Source organism: Triticum dicoccoides, chromosome 6A (assembly GCF_002162155.2).
Source record: "Triticum dicoccoides isolate Atlit2015 ecotype Zavitan chromosome 6A, WEW_v2.0, whole genome shotgun sequence".
Taxonomy (NCBI): Eukaryota; Viridiplantae; Streptophyta; class Magnoliopsida; order Poales; family Poaceae; genus Triticum; species Triticum dicoccoides.
The window spans coordinates 64,321,222-64,338,936 of NC_041390.1; positions in this window are offsets into that span (position 1 = coordinate 64,321,222).

A 17,715-nucleotide genomic window follows, 5' to 3' on the forward strand; every position below is an offset into this window, starting at 1 on the left:
CCCGCAACGCTCACTGTTCATCCAGAGGCAGCATCGATCGGCTTCAATTAGCAGCAGTAGCCAAGGAATCGCTCGATCGGGTTCAGTTAACAGCCATCGATCGATCGCTCGGGTTCAGTAACGCGTAGCCTGCAGTGCAATCGCTCGGGTTCAGTTAGAGCTGAACGCCTCGCTCGGGTTCAGTTAGAGCCAATGCCTCGCACACACGCGCGTACGTGTACGAGAGAAACGCACATCGCTCGGCCCCTGACCTCCCACCGTAACCGGGAACTCCCCAAAATTTTTCTCCCCCTCGCTTCTACCACAGTTATTTCCATCATGGACGGCCCAAAGAATGTCATGCAACTGCGTCTCCGGCCCGCCCAGGACGAAAAGCCCATTTTTTGTCATGATTTTTTGTCATAGAAGTAGGAGCCCACCACATCTATGATGATACCGGGTTTTGTCACAATTATCGTCATAGAAGTGTCATATGTATGACAGAAAAAAAATTCGTTCGGCCCAAAATGTCACAGATGTGTCTTTTTTTTGTAGTGTAGTAGCTAAGTGTTTGATCTCTCTCTCTCTCTCTCTCTCTCTCTCTCTCTCTCTCTTTCTCTCTCTCTCTCGTGTTCTTGATTCAGCACAATCTTGATGTATCGCGAGCTTTGCTATTATAGTTGGATCTTATGATGTTTCTCCCCCTCTACTCTATTGTAATGGATTGAGTTTTCCCTTTGAAGTTATCCTATCGGACTGAGTCTTTAAGGATTTGAGAACACTTGAGGTATGTCTTGCATGTGCTTATCTGTGGTGACAATGGGATATCACATGATCTACTTGATGTACATTTTGGTGATCAACTTGCCGGTTCCGTGCCCTCATGAACTTATGCATAGGGGCTGGCACATGTTTTTGTCTTGACTCTCCGGTAGAAACTTTGGGGCACTCTTTGAAGTTCTTTGTGTTGGTTGAATAGATGAATCTGAGATTGTGTGATGCATATTGTATAACCATACCCACGGATACTTGAGGTGACATTGGAGTAACTATGTGACATTAGGGTTTTGTTTGATTTGTGTCGTAAGGTATTATTCTAGTGCGAACTCTAGGATAGATTGAATGGAAAGAATAGCTTCGTTTTATTTTACTACGGACTCTTGAATAGATCGATCCGAAAGGATAACTTTGAGGTGGTTTTGTACCCTACAATAATCTCTTCGTTTGTTCTCTGCTATTAGTAACTTTGGAGTGACTCTTTGTTGCATGTTGAGGGACAGTTATATGATCTAATTATGTTATTATTTTTGAGAGAACTTGCACTAGTGAAAGTATGAACCCTAAGCCTTGTTTCCTAGCATTGCAATACCGTTTACGCTCACTTTTATCATTAGTTACCTTGTTGTTTTTACATTTTCATACTACAAAAACCTATATATATCTACCATCCATATTGCACTTGTATCACCATCTCTTCACCGAACTAGTGCACCTATACAATTTACCATTGTATTGGGTGTGTTGGAGACACAAGAGACTCTTTGTTATTTGGTTGCAGGGTTGCTTGAGAGAGACCATCTTCATCCTACGCCTCCCACGGATTGATAAACCTTAGGTCATCGACTTGAGGGAAATTTTCTACTATCCTACAAACCTCTGTACTTGGAGGCCCAAAAACGTCTACAAGAAGAAGGTTGTGTAGTAGACATCAAGCTCTTTTCTGGCGCCGTTACCGGGGAGGTGAGTGCTTGAAGGTATATCTTTAGATCTTGCAATCTAATCTTTTAGTTTCTTGTTTTATCACTAGTTTATTTTATAAAACAAAACTAGAAAAAATGGAATTGAGGGTACCTCATATGCTTCATCTTTTTAATGTCTTTCATGAAAATAAGGATTCCAATAATTATGCTAAAGTGTTAGAAGAAGAATGCATTAGAATGTTTGGCACAAAATCTTTGTATGATGAGCATGATTGCAATGTTGTTAGTACGAAATCTTTGGATATCCATAGTACTAATGATGATTGCACTAGTCATGATGTAAATGTCTCTTATAAGCATGTTAATTTTTGTGGAGTGCATATAATTTGCAAGTACACACCAAATTGGGAAGATTGATTTTGCAAGAGGCATAAGTATTTAGAAACTAAATGGTTGCAAGAAAGGCTAGATGTTTGTGCTGAAAATTTAAATTTTCTTAGCCATCCTTGTGAACTTTGCAATAAACGTGGTCATTTAAATATCCAATGCAAATTGTTTCATGATCGAATCGTGTCCAAAAATTGTGATGACTTGATTTCCCTTGCGCATCATAATGAACTTAGTTTTCTTTTGGGTTATGAAGAAATGAAACGTATAACTAAGGATATTCCAGAATTTGCCCTTGATAAAGTTCTTGATTTTGATCTAGAGGAAATCCATATTTATTATGCGGTGAATTGCATTGAGAATCCTTATATTTCCAATTACATAAAGACAAGAAAACAAATAGAAGATGAAGATAATACAAATGGAAGGGAAGAGACTTCCCAATATCCTCGTATTATTTCTTATGATGAATCAGGTAACAAGGAGGAGCCTTCTATTCAACCAATCTCATTAATAAGGAGCTCCAAAAAGAGGATTAAACCCACACATGATGTGGAGAAGAAAAAGAAAAGACGGAGAAGCAAAGGTAAAAATGCATCCGTCTCAAATGATGTTGCTCCTACTACTCATTGTGATGATAATAGTTGCTACAATAAATGTGATATCCATACTATTAATGATGAGAGTGATTATTCTTATGATATGAAAAGGCCCAAGCTTAGGGATGCTATGTTTGATGAAAATGTCATGTTTGAGAATTTATTTGCTGCAATTAATGTTTGTCCCAAGCTTGGGGATGCTATGTTTTATGAAGATGATATTTTTAACCTCCCAAGTTTTGATATGCAAATTTATTATGATGAAAGCATGCCTCCTATTTATGATAATTATATTGATGAAAGTGGGTTTGGAAGAGTGTCAACTTTAGTAAGTAATGATCCCACTATTTTGGAGGATGTTGAATATTATTTCGATAATTATGAAAGTGGATTTGGAGAGGTCATGACTTTATTTAGTGAAGAACCCACTATTTTGGAAGAGGTTCCAATTGATTATGAGAACAAAGTTGCTACTTATGATAATTATTGTGATGATACTTATGCTATAAAAAGTAGTGATGGTTATATTTATAAAACATGTCATGACTAAGATTACCCTTTTTAGGCCAATCTCTCTCACAAATACTTGTCTGAAATTCCTGACTAAGCTTCTGGCTAATAGACTGTAGAAAGTCATCCTCACATGCATCCATAAAAATCAATATGGCTTCCTTAAGTCAAGGTCTATTCAGGATTGCATTGCTTGGATCTTGGAATATATACATCAGTGCCATCAGTCCAAAAGACCCATCCTTATCATCAAGTTGGATTTTGCTAAGGCTTTTGATACTGTTGAACATGACCTGATTATGCTGATGTTGAAATATAAGGGATTTGATGCAAAATGGATTGGATGGATTAAGGAGCTATTGTCATCTGGATCTTCTTCCATTTTATTAAATGGTGTGTCTGGCAAACAATTTGTTTGCAAACGTGGTGTTAGGCAAGGGGACCCTCTTTCTCCTCTTTTGTTTGTCATTGCTGCTGACCTTCTTCAATCTGTAGTCAACCAAATGCTGCAACAGGGCCTACTTCATCTCCCAATTCCTTCTAATGACCCAGATTTTCCAATAGTCCAGTATGCAGATGACACCTTGTTAATCATTCAAGCTGATGAAGTCCAACTTCTAGCTCTCAAGCAATGCTGCTGGCCTTCTCCAAATCAACTGGTTTGAAAGTCAATTTTCAAAAGTCTTGCATTCTGCCAATTAATGTCACACAGGAAGAAACCACCAGATTGGCTGCAATATTTGGATGTCAGGTTGGGTCTCTTACTTTCACCTATCTAGGTTTACCTATGGGCACCACAAAGCCAAGGGTGCAAGACCTAGTACCTGTGGTGGACAGAGTGGAAAGAAGGCTCTCTGCTAGCTCCTCCATCCTCTCTCAGGGGGCTAGATTGCAACTGCTAGTGTCTGTTCTTACCTCCTTGCCAATTTATTTCCTTTGCAGTCTTAGCTTGCCATCTGCTATCATTACTTAGTTAGAAAGAATAATGAGGCAATGTTTATGGAGAGGAAACTCTGATACACCTAAACAATCTTTAGCTGCCTGGCTAATGGTTTGTAAACCAAAATATAAGGGAGGCATGGGTATATTAAACCTTGCAATCCAGAATAAGGCCTTGCTCACCAAACACCTACACAAGTTCTATAGCAAGGCTGATATACCATCGGTTTCCTTGATCTGGGACACTTACTATAATGGAGTGGTCCCCCATGCAACTTTCTAGTGTGGATCCTTTTGGTGGTGGGATATCATGAAGTTAAATGACATTTATAGAAATCATTGTATTATCACAATCAATGATGGAAACAACTCTCTCTTTTGGCATGATACATGGATCTTAGGTGGAAGCCACCAACCAATTAAAGAGAGATTCCCTAGGTTGTTTTCCTTCACACTGGATGATAAGATTTCTGTCAGAAATTTCATTGAGGAATTTGATATTTCAACCTACTTCCAATTGCCTTTATCCCAGGAAGCAATGGATGAACTGGTGTCTCTAAATTCTGATCTATCAACCTTGCAAAGGAGGCCTCTTGAACCTGATACTTGGTCTTGGACACCTGGTAATGGCCAATACTCTGCTAAGAGTTTTTACATTATGGCCCATGCTCACCTACCTGATGATGACCCCTGCAAATGGATATGGAAGAGCAAGTGTGTTATGAAAATAAAAGTTTTTGCTTGGTTGATGCTTAATGATAGGCTCAATACGAGGGATATGTTGCTTAGAACACATTGGCGATCAGAGGAGGATGACAATTTATGCCCGCTGTGTGTGGCCCAATTGCATGAGGACAGAGACCATCTATTTTTTCAATGCTCTTTCAGCACAAGAGTTTGGAATTACCTGCAGATTACATGGTACGCAGGGCTAGCTCCTCATGAATGCATCTTACCTGCCAAGAGAAGCTTTAACCACCCCTTCTTCTTTGAGGTAGTTTACCTTGCTACCTGGAGTATTTGGATCACAAGGAATGACAAGATCTTCAGGCATATTAGGCCAACCTTTGGCAGATGGAAAGCCAAATTCATCCATGACATTACTCTGCACTCCTATAGGATGAAGGCCTCAATCAAGCAACTTCTTTTGGACTGGATTAATGCTTTGCCTTAATCATGTGGCATATGTTGTTGTATATTTGTATATTTGTATATTTGTACAGGTATAGGTAGGTCTCCTGTCCCATAGTTAGTTTTCTCTGAACTTCTTTGTACTTTTTGGGCCCAAGTTTTAATAAAAGGCTGTGGGGCTATTGCCTCACAGTGTTCATTCAAAAAAACTATGATTACCCTTTTTCTGAATTTTATTCTTTCAATATGGAAACAATTTATAGTATTCGAGTTTCTTATGATACTCTCACTATTCTGAATGAGAAGAAATTTGCTTATGTGGAGAGTAATAAAAATTATATGCTTGTAGATCATGAAAATAATGCTTTATGTGATGGTTATATTGTTGAATTCATTCATTATGATACTGAAAATTATTATGAGGGAGGAATATATGCTTGTAGGAATAGCAATAATATCAAGTTTCCTCTCTATGTGCTTAAAATCTTGAACTTATGCTTGTTTTGCTTTCCTACGCTAGTTGATTCTTGTTCCCATAAATTGTTTGCTCAAAAAATCCCTATGCATAGGAAGTGGGTTAGACTTAAATGTGCTAGTCATATTATTCATGGTGCTCTCTTTATGTTTCATTCTCATCTTTTATGTGAGCATCATTGAAATCATCATGCCTAGCTAGGAGTGTCAAACGATAGTGCTTGTAGGGAGGCAACCCAATTCTATTTTTGTTCTTTGCTTTTTGTTCCTGTTTAGTAATAAATAATTCATATAGCCTATTTTATGATTGTGTTTTTATGTTTTAATTAGTGTTTGTGCCAAGTTGAACCTTTGGGAAGACTTGGGTGAAGTCTTTGTGATCTTGCTGTAAAAGAAACTTTAGTGCTCATGAGATTAGCTACCATGTTTTACTGGAGAGTGATATTAAGTTGATTCTTTTTTCAGATGATTAATACAAAAATTCCTCACGTCCACAAGTTTATTTCATAATTTTTTGATTTCCATAAGTATACGTTTGATACAGATTACTACAGACTATTCTGTTTTTGATAGATTCTGTTTTCTACGTGTTGTTTGCTTATTTTGATGACTCTATGAGTTGTATGGAGGTTATGAACCATAGAGAAGTTGGAATACAGTAGATATTACACCAATATTTATTTATAATTAGTTCACAATAGTACCTAGGTGGTGATTTATTTTCTTATACTAACGGAGGTTACGAGTTTGCTGTTAAGTTTTGTGTTGTGATGTTTTCAAGTTTTGGGTAAAGATTTGATGGACTATGGAACGAGGAGTGGCAAGAGCCTAAGCTTGGGGATGCCCAAGGCACCCCAAGGTAATATTAAAGGACAACCAAAAGCCTAAGCTTGGGGATGCCCCGGAAGGCATCCACTCTTTCGTCTTCGTTCATCGGTAACTTTACTTGGAGCTATATTTTTATTCACCACATGATATATGTTGTGCTTGGAGAGTCATTTTATTTTCTTTTCTTTTGCTTGATGTTTGAATAAAATACAAAGATCTTAAATTCTTAAATGTTAGAGAGTCTTCACATAGTTGCATAATTATTCGACTACTCATTGATCTTCACTTATATCTTTCGGAGTAGTTTGTCATTTGCTCTAGTGCTCCACTTATATCTTTCTAGAGCACGGTGGTGGTTTTATTTCATAGAAATAGATGAACTCTCATGCTTCACTTATATTATTTTGAGTGTCTTTTAGAACAGCATGGTAATTTTCTTTGGTTGTGAATTTAGTCCTAATATGATATGCATCCAAGAGGGATATAATAAAAACTTTCATATAAAGTGCATTGAATACTATGAGAAGTTTGATACTTGATGATTGTTTTGAGATATGAAGATGGTGATATTAGAGTCATGCTAGGTGAGTAGTTGTGAATTTTATAAATACATATGTTGTGGTTTGCAAGTCTCGTAGCATGCACGTAAGGTAACCATTGTGTAACAAATTTGAAGCATGAGGTGTTCTTTGATTGTCTTCCTTATGAGTGGCGGTTGGGGACGAGCGATGGTCTTTTCCTACCAATCTATCCCCCTAGGACCATGCACGTAGTGCTTGGTTTTTGATGACTTGTAGATTTTTGCAATAAGTATGTGAGTTCTTTATGACTAATGTTGAGTCCATGGATTATACGCACTCTCACCTTTCCATCATTGCTAGCCTCTTCGGTACAGTGCATTGCCCTTTCTCACCTCGAGAGTTGGTGCAAACTTCACCGGTGCATCCAAACCCCGTGATATGATACGCTCTATCACACATAAGGCTCCTTATATCTTCCTCAAAACAGCCACCATACCTAACTATTATGGCATTTCCATAGCCATTCCTAGATATATTGCCATGCAACTTTCCACCATTCCGTTTATTATGACACACTTCATCATAGTCATATTGCCTCACATGATCATGTAGTTGACATTGTATTTGTGTCAAGGCCACCATGCATAATTATTTCATACATGTCACTCTTGATTCATTGCACGTCTCGGTACACCGCCGGAGGCATTCATATTGTAACGCCCTCGATGCGGCTATATCTCCCACGTGTCGAAGCACGACTTAGAGGCATAACCGCATTGAAAGCAATGTCACAAGTGAGGTAATCTTCACACAACCCGTGTAATACATAAGGGAAAGAGATACATAGTTGGCTTACAATCGCCACTTCACACAATACATGAATAAAGCATTACATCAACCAGTTACAATCAAGGCCCGACTACGGAGCTAAAATAAGAGAAGACTACCCCAAATGCTACACAGATCCCCGATCGACCCCAACTGGGCTCCACTACTGATCAACTAGAACGAAACAACACAAAGGGCAAGATCTTCATCGAGCTCCTCCTGAGTTTGGTCGTGTCACCTGCTCGGTAACATCGGCACCTGCAAACTGGTTTTGGAAGTATCTGTGAGTCACGGGGACTCAGCAATCTCACACCCTCGCGATGAAGACTATTTAAGCTTATAGGAATAGTAAAAAGTATGAGGTGGAGCTGCAGCAAGCGACTAGCATATATGGTGGCTAACAGACGCAAATGAGAGCGAGAAGAGAAGGCAAAAGCACGATCGAACAACTATGATCAAGAAGTGATCCTAGAACAACCTACGCCAAACAAAACTCCAACACCGTGTGCACTTCCCGGACTCCGCCGAGAAGAGACCATCAAGGTTACACACGCGGTTGATCTATTTTAATTAAGGTCAACATCAGGTTTTCTACAACCAGACATTAACAAATACCCATCTGCCCATAACCGCGGGCACGGCTTTCGAAAGTTCAAATCCCTGCAGGGGTGTCCCAACTTAGCCCATCACAAGCTCTCACGGTCAACGAAGGACATTCCTTCTCCCAGGAAGACCCGATCAGGCTCGGAATCCCGGTTACAAGACATTTCGACAATGGTAAAACAAGACTAGCAAAGCCACCCAGATGTTCCGACAAATCCCGATAGGAGCGGTACATATCTCGTTCTTAGGGCACACCGGATGAGCCAGACGTCGGGTGGGCCAGCCCAGAGTTGCCCCTGGTAGCTCCGGACATCGCTCAGTTTGGACCAACACTTAGTTAAGCACTAGCCCGGTGGGTTAAAATAAAGATGACCCTCGGGATGCGCGACTCCCAAGGGAAAAAGGCTAGGTGGCGAATGGTAAAACCAATGTTGGGCCTTGCTGGAGGAGTTTTATTCAAGGCGAACTGTCAAGGGGTTCCCATTATAACCCAACCGCGTAAGGAACGCAAAATCCGGGAACATAACACCGATATGACAGAAACTAGGGCGGCAAGAGTGGAACAAAACACCAGGCATAAGGCCGAGCCTTCCACCCTTTACCAAGTATATAGATGCATTAATTAAATAAGAGATATTGTGATATCCCAACAAAATATCCATGTTCCAAACATGGAACAAGCTCCAATCTTCACCTGCAACTAACAACGCTATAAGAGGGGCTGAGCAAAGCGGTAACATAGCCAAACAACGGTTTGCTAGGACAAAGTGGGTTAGAGGCTTGGCTCAACAATATGGGAGGCATGATAAGCAAGTGGTAGGTATTGTAGCATAGGCATAGCAAAAGAGCGAGCATCTAGCAAGCAAAGATAGAAGTGATTTCGAGGGTATGGTCATCTTGCCTGAAATCCCGCAAGGAAGAAGAACGAGTCCATGAAGAAAACAAACGGACGTAGCCAACGGATCCTCACAAGCGCAATATTACCGGATTACCGAGAAGAAGTACACCGAAAAGAAAGGAAACAACATAGTAAACAACCACCACATAACATGGCATGATGCACAAACAAGTATGATGCATGTCCGGTTTAATGAGGCATGGCATGGCAAAGTGCACGAGCAATTCTACAAATTAAGTGGGGCTCAATATGCAACGAGTTGCATATTGACGAAACACCACAACAAGTTATTTAGTTCAATCTCGTTTATGTACCCAACAATATTAAATGTTGTTAAACATGGAAAGAGGGTGAAGCAAAAGTAAACTAAACATTTAGGCATGTTTAAATGAGGCCAGAACAACAAAACATCAAGTCCGGAAACTCCTCAGGTGCATATTTATGGATTTGGTAGTGTTCTGCCCTAAACCAAATTTTATAGTTGTTAAACATGCAAGATGAGTGCACCATGATAAATAGGCATTTTTCCACCCCATTTACATATAAAGTTTATTAAACTCAGATTTACGGTTATTTAGTTATGAATTAAACCGTTTTAACAAGTTATTTAACCAAATTTAAACAAACAACAATTTAATCACTTAAAACATGGATGAAAATGACATATTATGAAACTAGATGAAATTTTAAGCAAGTTTCATATATAAAGTTTTTACTTATGATGCATGGTTTGAGAGTTATTATATGCATGATCAAGAGGGACCTTTCTGTAAAACAACGCAATTCGGGATAATAGGGAAAAATTGTTCAGGCAGAAAAATATAGAGCTGGGCCAAAATCAGGAGCGCTGCTCACATTGGGATGGCCCGGTTGGTGGAAGAGGCCTGCTGGCATGCGGCTGGACAGGCCGGATCTGGCTGGGCCTTCCACGCGCTGGAGCTGGGCCGGGCCACCTTGGTGCTGGATGGATCGAACGAGGGAGGGGGAGCGGTCAACGCGAGCGGTCGGCTCGCTTGACTACCAGCGAAACAGAGGACGGCAGAGTCATGATGCGGGGCAGGGGCGTGAACTCCGGCTCCTCGACGCGAAGACCACCGGCGGCGACGGAGCTTGGCGAGGCGGCGACTCCGGCGGGCGATGCGGTCAACGCGGACTAGCTTGGGGGCGCGGGGATGGTCCATGAGCGGGACGACAGACTGATGCAGGGCAGTAGCAGGTTCAGTACAGGGGCGCAGCGGTGGCGTGGGACTTGCCGCGGCGGGCGCGGCGCTGCAGAGGACGCAGGCTTGGCGCGGTAGGAGGTGGGGACACGTCTCGTGGTCCTGCTGGAAGAGGAAGCAGAGGAACGGCGTCTTGGCGTGGTTTCGGCGACGAGAAAGGTGGGGCGAGGTAGGGAAGCTTGGCGCGCGGCCTCTGTCGCTTGTCTCCCACGCAGACGAGGACGAGGCAGGACGTTGCTCAAGGTGGCCGGGGCGGCGGCTTCTACGTGGTTCGCCGGGAAGACGGCAACGGGCGGCGGACTTGACGGAGCTCGGCGAGAAGAACAGCCATGGCGCTGGAGCTCCTGTTGAGGTACAGAGGGATGAGGAGATTAGGGAGAGGGAGCTGCAGGGAAAAAGGAACAGAAGGAGAGGGTCGCGACGGGAGCTCATCTGCTGGTCTCGGGAGGAGCTCGTCTCCCTGGTCGACGAGGAGAGCGAAGACGAGTTCGATCGAGGAGAGGCCTCGGGTGGAGTCTGGTTAGTGGGATTGGATCGGTGGAATGAAGGGATCCCGAGGAAGAAAGGCAGGTGGCGGCGCGATGGGACAAGATGGCTCGAATTTAGGGTATCAGGTTTATATAGTGAGTGGGTCTATACGCAGACTAATGGAAGCCCTTCGATCTAAAACAGACGGCTGAGAAAGAAATAGGTTAGGAAGTCCAATAAACAAAACGGAGACATTTTGTAGATGTTTGGGGATGATCCCGACACAACGGTGGCGACAGTTCGGGTCGGGTTCGGGACAACTTTCGGACGCGCGCGAGGGGTTCGATGCACTGTGCAGATAGGGTAGGCATGGGCCTAGGTGGACTGTGGCGAGGCTGAGAGGAGAGAAGAGAGATAGACGGCTCGGCAGCAGTTTCCAGAGGCCGAAAACCTCCAACGTTAGACCGGCTATATTGCCGCTATAGTTAATCGTTGGGGCGTCAAACGAACTCCGAATGTGATAAAACTTGACAGGCGGTCTATCTACACTATAATAAGACCACACGCCAACTTTCATCCCATTCCGAGAACATTTTCCAGCCACTTATAAAATAATATTTCGGACATGCCGCGAGCGCGTGCAAGAGTGTCTGGGCACAGAACGGACAACGGACGGAAGTGGGGGAACCCGAACGAATGCAAGTTTTGAAAACATGACGATGCAATGCACATGATGACATGACAAGATGCGACACGCAAGCAAAAGACAAGGCAACAACAACGAATAACTGGAGGACAGCTGGCACATCGGTCTCAGGGCGTCACAACACTCCACCACTACGAGAGGATCTCGTCCCGAGATCTAGAATGGCATCGGAGGAAATGGAAAAGGAAGAGAAGAGGTAAAACTAAGTTGCTTATTTGACAAACGAATGAAACCAATGAACCTTGAAAGGTTGAACAAATTTGAGAAAAGAATACAATGAAGGTGAACAAAGTTGAAAGCTCCGTTAGGGAAGAGGAACAAGGAACCTTACTAGACCCTTGTAGGTTGAAAGACATAAGAAAAGTGTTACGATGGACAATAGGTACATGCAAGCACTCCGATTGAAACGAGATGTACAGGAACGATAAGGATCAATTACAACAACACTCCGGTTGGACATGGAAGGTAAAGAATATAAACTTTGCAAAATGAAAGCACTTGGATGAGACTCTGGTTAGAAGAGGAAAGATAAAAATGACACTTCGGTTAAAACAAGATAGAGAAGGAAAAATAATGATATAATTTGGGCAACATTCCGACTGAAAAGAGAAGGAATTGAATAAGAACTTGACAAGAAGAGAGTATGCTTGATGAAATCAACAACACACTATCTTCGGAACTATTGAAAGAATTGCACAAGAGGGTAAGAAAGATCTCAGACAGCACTCTGGTTGAGAAGGGGGTCAAAATTTGATAATATGAGAGAGCTCAAATGAAAACACGACACTCCGGTTGGATGGATAAGCAAAAGAAAGAACATGAACTTCACAATACGAGATGATGAGTGAAGAGAGCATCATCACAATGCCTCCGGAAGAAATATAAGAATGGAAACAAAAGAACAGAGAAGAAGACAACAAGTTCTTCCTGAAATGAATTTGGGAGAGCATCCATAAAAGAAGGATTGAACGGAGTTGTTGGGAAATCAACAACGAAAAGAACAGGCTTGTTGAGGGCTTATGGAAAATATCTCAAGAACTTGAGGTGAAAACCTGCCATAAATGAAAACAAGATTGGATTGATATGAACAAGGAGACAAGAAACTTATTTCACCGGGAGGATAAATGAAGAACTTGGGTGATTTATAAGCACCATAACTAGCAACAATTCTTAGGGAAAGCTTTAGGTGAAATATAACCCAAGACAACTCCAACAAAGCGATTGATGGATTGAGAAGAGCTCATGCTCGAAGAAATTGGTGGGTTTAACTACATTCTTGACAATTGTTGTATCATGAAACATGAACTCAAATTGTCAAGAGTGACATAATACCTCCTCCGATGATACGGTAGAAAGAATTGCACTCCGGATTGCAAGATGAAGAATGATTGAGCTCCTCTGAAAAGAGTCTCAATGAACACTTCGAAAAGTAATTAAATCTTAGATGAAACATCATGTAGAACCTCCATGAAGAACTTCGGTAACAAAAGATGGATTTACTCAATGAACCTCTGGAAAGCAAGAATTGAATTTACTCGAAGAAACAAGAATAAGAATTACATTATGCTTAATCTTCACCAATTTAGATTGATGACAAGCAACGGATCGCATACGATTTATTCTCGTAGAAAGGATTTAGGTAGATATAGCGCCAACTTGAGAAAGTCTTCAATGAACCACCGGTAGGATTGTGACAACGGATAAATTGATATGATAAACGAAGGAAGAGAAATCTTGAATGAACCACCGTAAGAATTGAAAATGAACCAAGAAAAGATAAAGAAACACCGGGGAGAATTAGCAAATGAACGAAGAAGCTTAAGGGGGATTTAGATACATGAGAACGAAGAGATCAAGAACTGGTTAGAGGATATTTGATCTTTGCACCGGTATGATTAGGAGAACGATAACTGAAAGCTGGGAAAGAATAATCATGAGATGATGGGCTCTGGAGAATCAAACTGAAAATACCCTGAATTACTCCGGATGGGTGAAAAAGGATCCTCGCAATTGAAAACAATTATGAGAGGATGGCATCAAGCTAGAACTGTGAATCTTCACGAGAACGGATATGATTGAAGAGAAACTCTTCGTCGGTCTTCAAATGTTGAGAATGATGATGAGAAACACCATCATGAATTGTTGAGACACTTCGAAAGAATCAAAAGTGAAGAGATTGAGCCAACGATGAAAAGAATTTAACCGATCTTGGAGAAAGGCATTTGACTGATGATAAATCATTTTTACGTCAATCTTTGAAATGAATTTGAGACTAACTCCGGGAGAATAAGAAGAGTCAGGTAAGATCCTGGAAAAAGACCTGTGGGTTTGGGCCCACTCAAAAGAAACACCGTAGAATGATTTAAAAGAGAGAATGCACCGGTTGAATTAAAAGGCTTGAATGAGATAAACATCCTCCAAATAGGTTGAACGGATCTTGAATGATAAGACGATCCTTCTGAGATATCTTTAGCACTCCGAAATAATTGAATAGCGCGAAATGGATGATTAAGAGGTGTACCGGCATGAGAAAGTACTTGCAATGAGGAAAGGATATAATTGACAAAGCTTGAATTGAATTCATCGGATAAAAGAGAACGAAGAATTATGAACTAGAAGCTTCGTTAGAATCTTCATGAGAATCACCGGGTAGGAACATTGACAGAAAAGAATGGAGAGACTTCACATCCATAAGATGATACTTGATCAAGAAATCTGAATCTTTGAAGAAAAAGGGTGGGTTGGCGGGAAAAAACAAAGGCAACTTGAGGACGGATGAAACGAACAATGTCGGTAAAAAACAAGAGGTGATCTTGCGGATGTCGAAAATGAACGGATCCACTTGAAGGGAAGCTCACCGGTTGAGAAGAAATTGAAATGACAAACTCGATGATCGAGAAGGATTAGTATTCGCATAGAAATATGAGAACACCGCTTAAGAAAGGTATGGAATCAACATTTGACTTTGAAGCAACTCAAATACCACAACTCAAAAAACAAAACAAAGGATTGGCTAGCAGAATAAGCCGGAACAAACATATGATAGAAATTTCGTCCAAAGTTTTCGTGGTGGGGCCTACACGGGCTCGATCATACAGCACCATCATGTACAAGGCAGTGCACATGACATACGAAGCGTCCCCGAGTTGGCATAGCCAAGGACTCTGTAAGACATAACGAGACCACTGTAAAACCAACTGTGGAAAGGCGGACCACTAGACGTCGAACCCCAATTTCATATCATACATCTGTCGGAAAGATATCCTAAGAGCTACTTGAATTCCCACTTATAAACTCCCGAAACTTTCTAGTTATGCAATCAGGTGTTGGGATACAGGGGAAGCATAATATCTCACCCAAAACTAACAAATCCTACATCCAGCTGTATCCATCCTTCAACACATAACCAAGAAACCTTCGGAAACCGTTTACCTCAACCTTCAAAAAGCATCCGTTATACGAGTTATGGCAATACTCCCGAACTCCCACCCCAGTACTGGGTGGCGTTGAGGTTATCTCACCAACAACTGCATAAAAGAGATTTTCGATGTCGACGAAACTAAACTCAGGTATTCCAGAACTGCAACGATAAAATTGTGAAGACAACACCTCGGAGCTCAACTCCACGGGACACTGCCACAACCCCTAAATGTCAGGAGGCACCAAGAACAATGTTCTCATAAGAAATTGATCGGAATGATTCCAAGATACCCGCGTGATCCTAAAAAAAATTTAGTGAAATTTGAGAAGAGAAGAGTCAAAACTCTACGTCAGGATGCCTCACCAGAGCGACGAAGGGATTGAGGAGTAAAAAGAAGTCCTAACTCTCCGATATATATAATCCTAAATGACTCAAAACATTTTTTCTAGACTCAACAATGCTAGCGATTCGATCAAGCAGGGGGCTCCTAAAGTCGGGGAAGGCTCTGAATAGCAACTTGTAACGCCCTCGATGCGGCTATATCTCCCATGCGTTGAAGCACGACTTAGAGACATAACCGGATTGAAAGCAATGTTGCAAGTGAGGTAATCTTCACACAACCCATGTAATACATAAGGGAAAGAGATACATAGTTGGCTTACAATCGCCACTTCACACAATACATGAATAAAGCATTACATCAACCAGTTACAATCAAGGCCCAACTACGGAGCCAAAATAAAAGAAGACTACCCCAAATGCTACAAAGATCCCCGATCGACCCCAACTGGGCTCCACTACTGATCAACTAGAACGAAACAACACAAAGGGCAAGATCTTCATCGAGATCCTCCCGAGTTTGGGTCGCGTCACCTGCTCGGTAACATCGCCACCTGCAAACTGGTTTTGGAAGTATCTGTGAGTCACGGGGACTCAGCAATCTCACACCCTCGTGATGAAGACTATTTAAGCTTATAGGAAGGGTAAAAAGTATGAGGTTGAGCTGCAGCAAGCGACTAGCATATATGGTGGCTAACATACGCAAATGAGAGTGAGAAGAGAAGGCAAAAGCACGGTCGAACAACTATGATCAAGAAGTGATCCTAGAACAACCTACGCCAAACATAACTCCAACACCGTGTTCACTTCCCGGACTCCGCCGAGAAGAGACCATCACGGTTACACACGCGGTTGATGTATTTTAATTAAGGTCAACTTCAGGTTTTCTACAATGGGACATTAACAAATTCCCATCTGCCCATAACCGCGGGCACAACTTTCGTAAGTTCAAATCCCTGCAGGGGTGTCCCAACTTTGCCCATCACAAGCTCTCATGGTCAAGAAGGATATTCCTTCTCCTGGGAAGACCTGATCAGGCTCGGAATCCCGGTTACAAGACATTTCGACAATGGTAAAACAAGACTAGCAAAGCCACCCAGATGTGCCGACAAATCCCGATAGGAGCTGCACATATCTCGTTCTCAGGGCACACCGGATGAGCCAGACATCGGGTGGGCCAGCCCAGAGTTGCCCCTGGTAGCTCCGGACATCGCTCAGTTTGGACCAACACTTAGACAAGCACTGGCCTGGGGGGGTTAAAATAAAGATGACCCTCGGGATGTGCGACTCCCAAGGGAAAAAAGGCTAGGTGGCCAATGGTAAAACCAATGTTGGGCCTTGCTGGAGGAGTTTTATTCAAGGCGAACTGTCAAGGGGTTCCCATTATAACCCAACCGCGTAAGGAACGTAAAATCCGGGAACATAACAACGATATGACGGAAACTAGGGCGGCAAGAGTGGAACAAAAAACCAGGCATAAGGCCGAGCCTTCCACCCTTTACCAAGTATATAGACGCATTAATTAAATAAGAGATATTGTGATATCCCAACAAAATATCCATGTTCCAAACATGGAAGAAGCTCCAATCTTCACCTGCAACTAACAACGCTATAAGAGGGGCTGAGCAAAGCGGTAACATAGCCAAACAACGGTTTGCTAGGACAAAGTGGGTTAGAGGCTTGGCTCAACAATATGGGAGGCATGATAAGCAAGTGGTAGGTATCGTAGCATAGGCATAGCAAAAGAGCGAGCATCTAGCAAGCAAAGATAGAAGTGATTTCGAGGGTATGGTCATCTTGCCTGAAATCCCGCAAGGAAGAAGAACGAGTCCATGAAGAAAACAAACGGACGTAGCCAACGGATCCTCACAAGCGCAACGTTACCGGATTACCGTGAAGAAGTACACCGGAAAGAAAGCAAACAACATAGTAAACAACCACCACATAACATGGCATGATGCACAAACAAGTATGATGCATGTCCGGTTTAATGAGGCATGGCATGGCAAAGTGCACAAGCAATTCTACAAATTAAGTGGGGCTCAATATGCAATGAGTTGCATATTGACGAAACACCACAACAAGTTATTTAGTTCGATCTCGTTTATGTACCCAACAATATTAAATGTTGTTAAACATGGCAAGAGGGTAAAGCAAAAGTAAA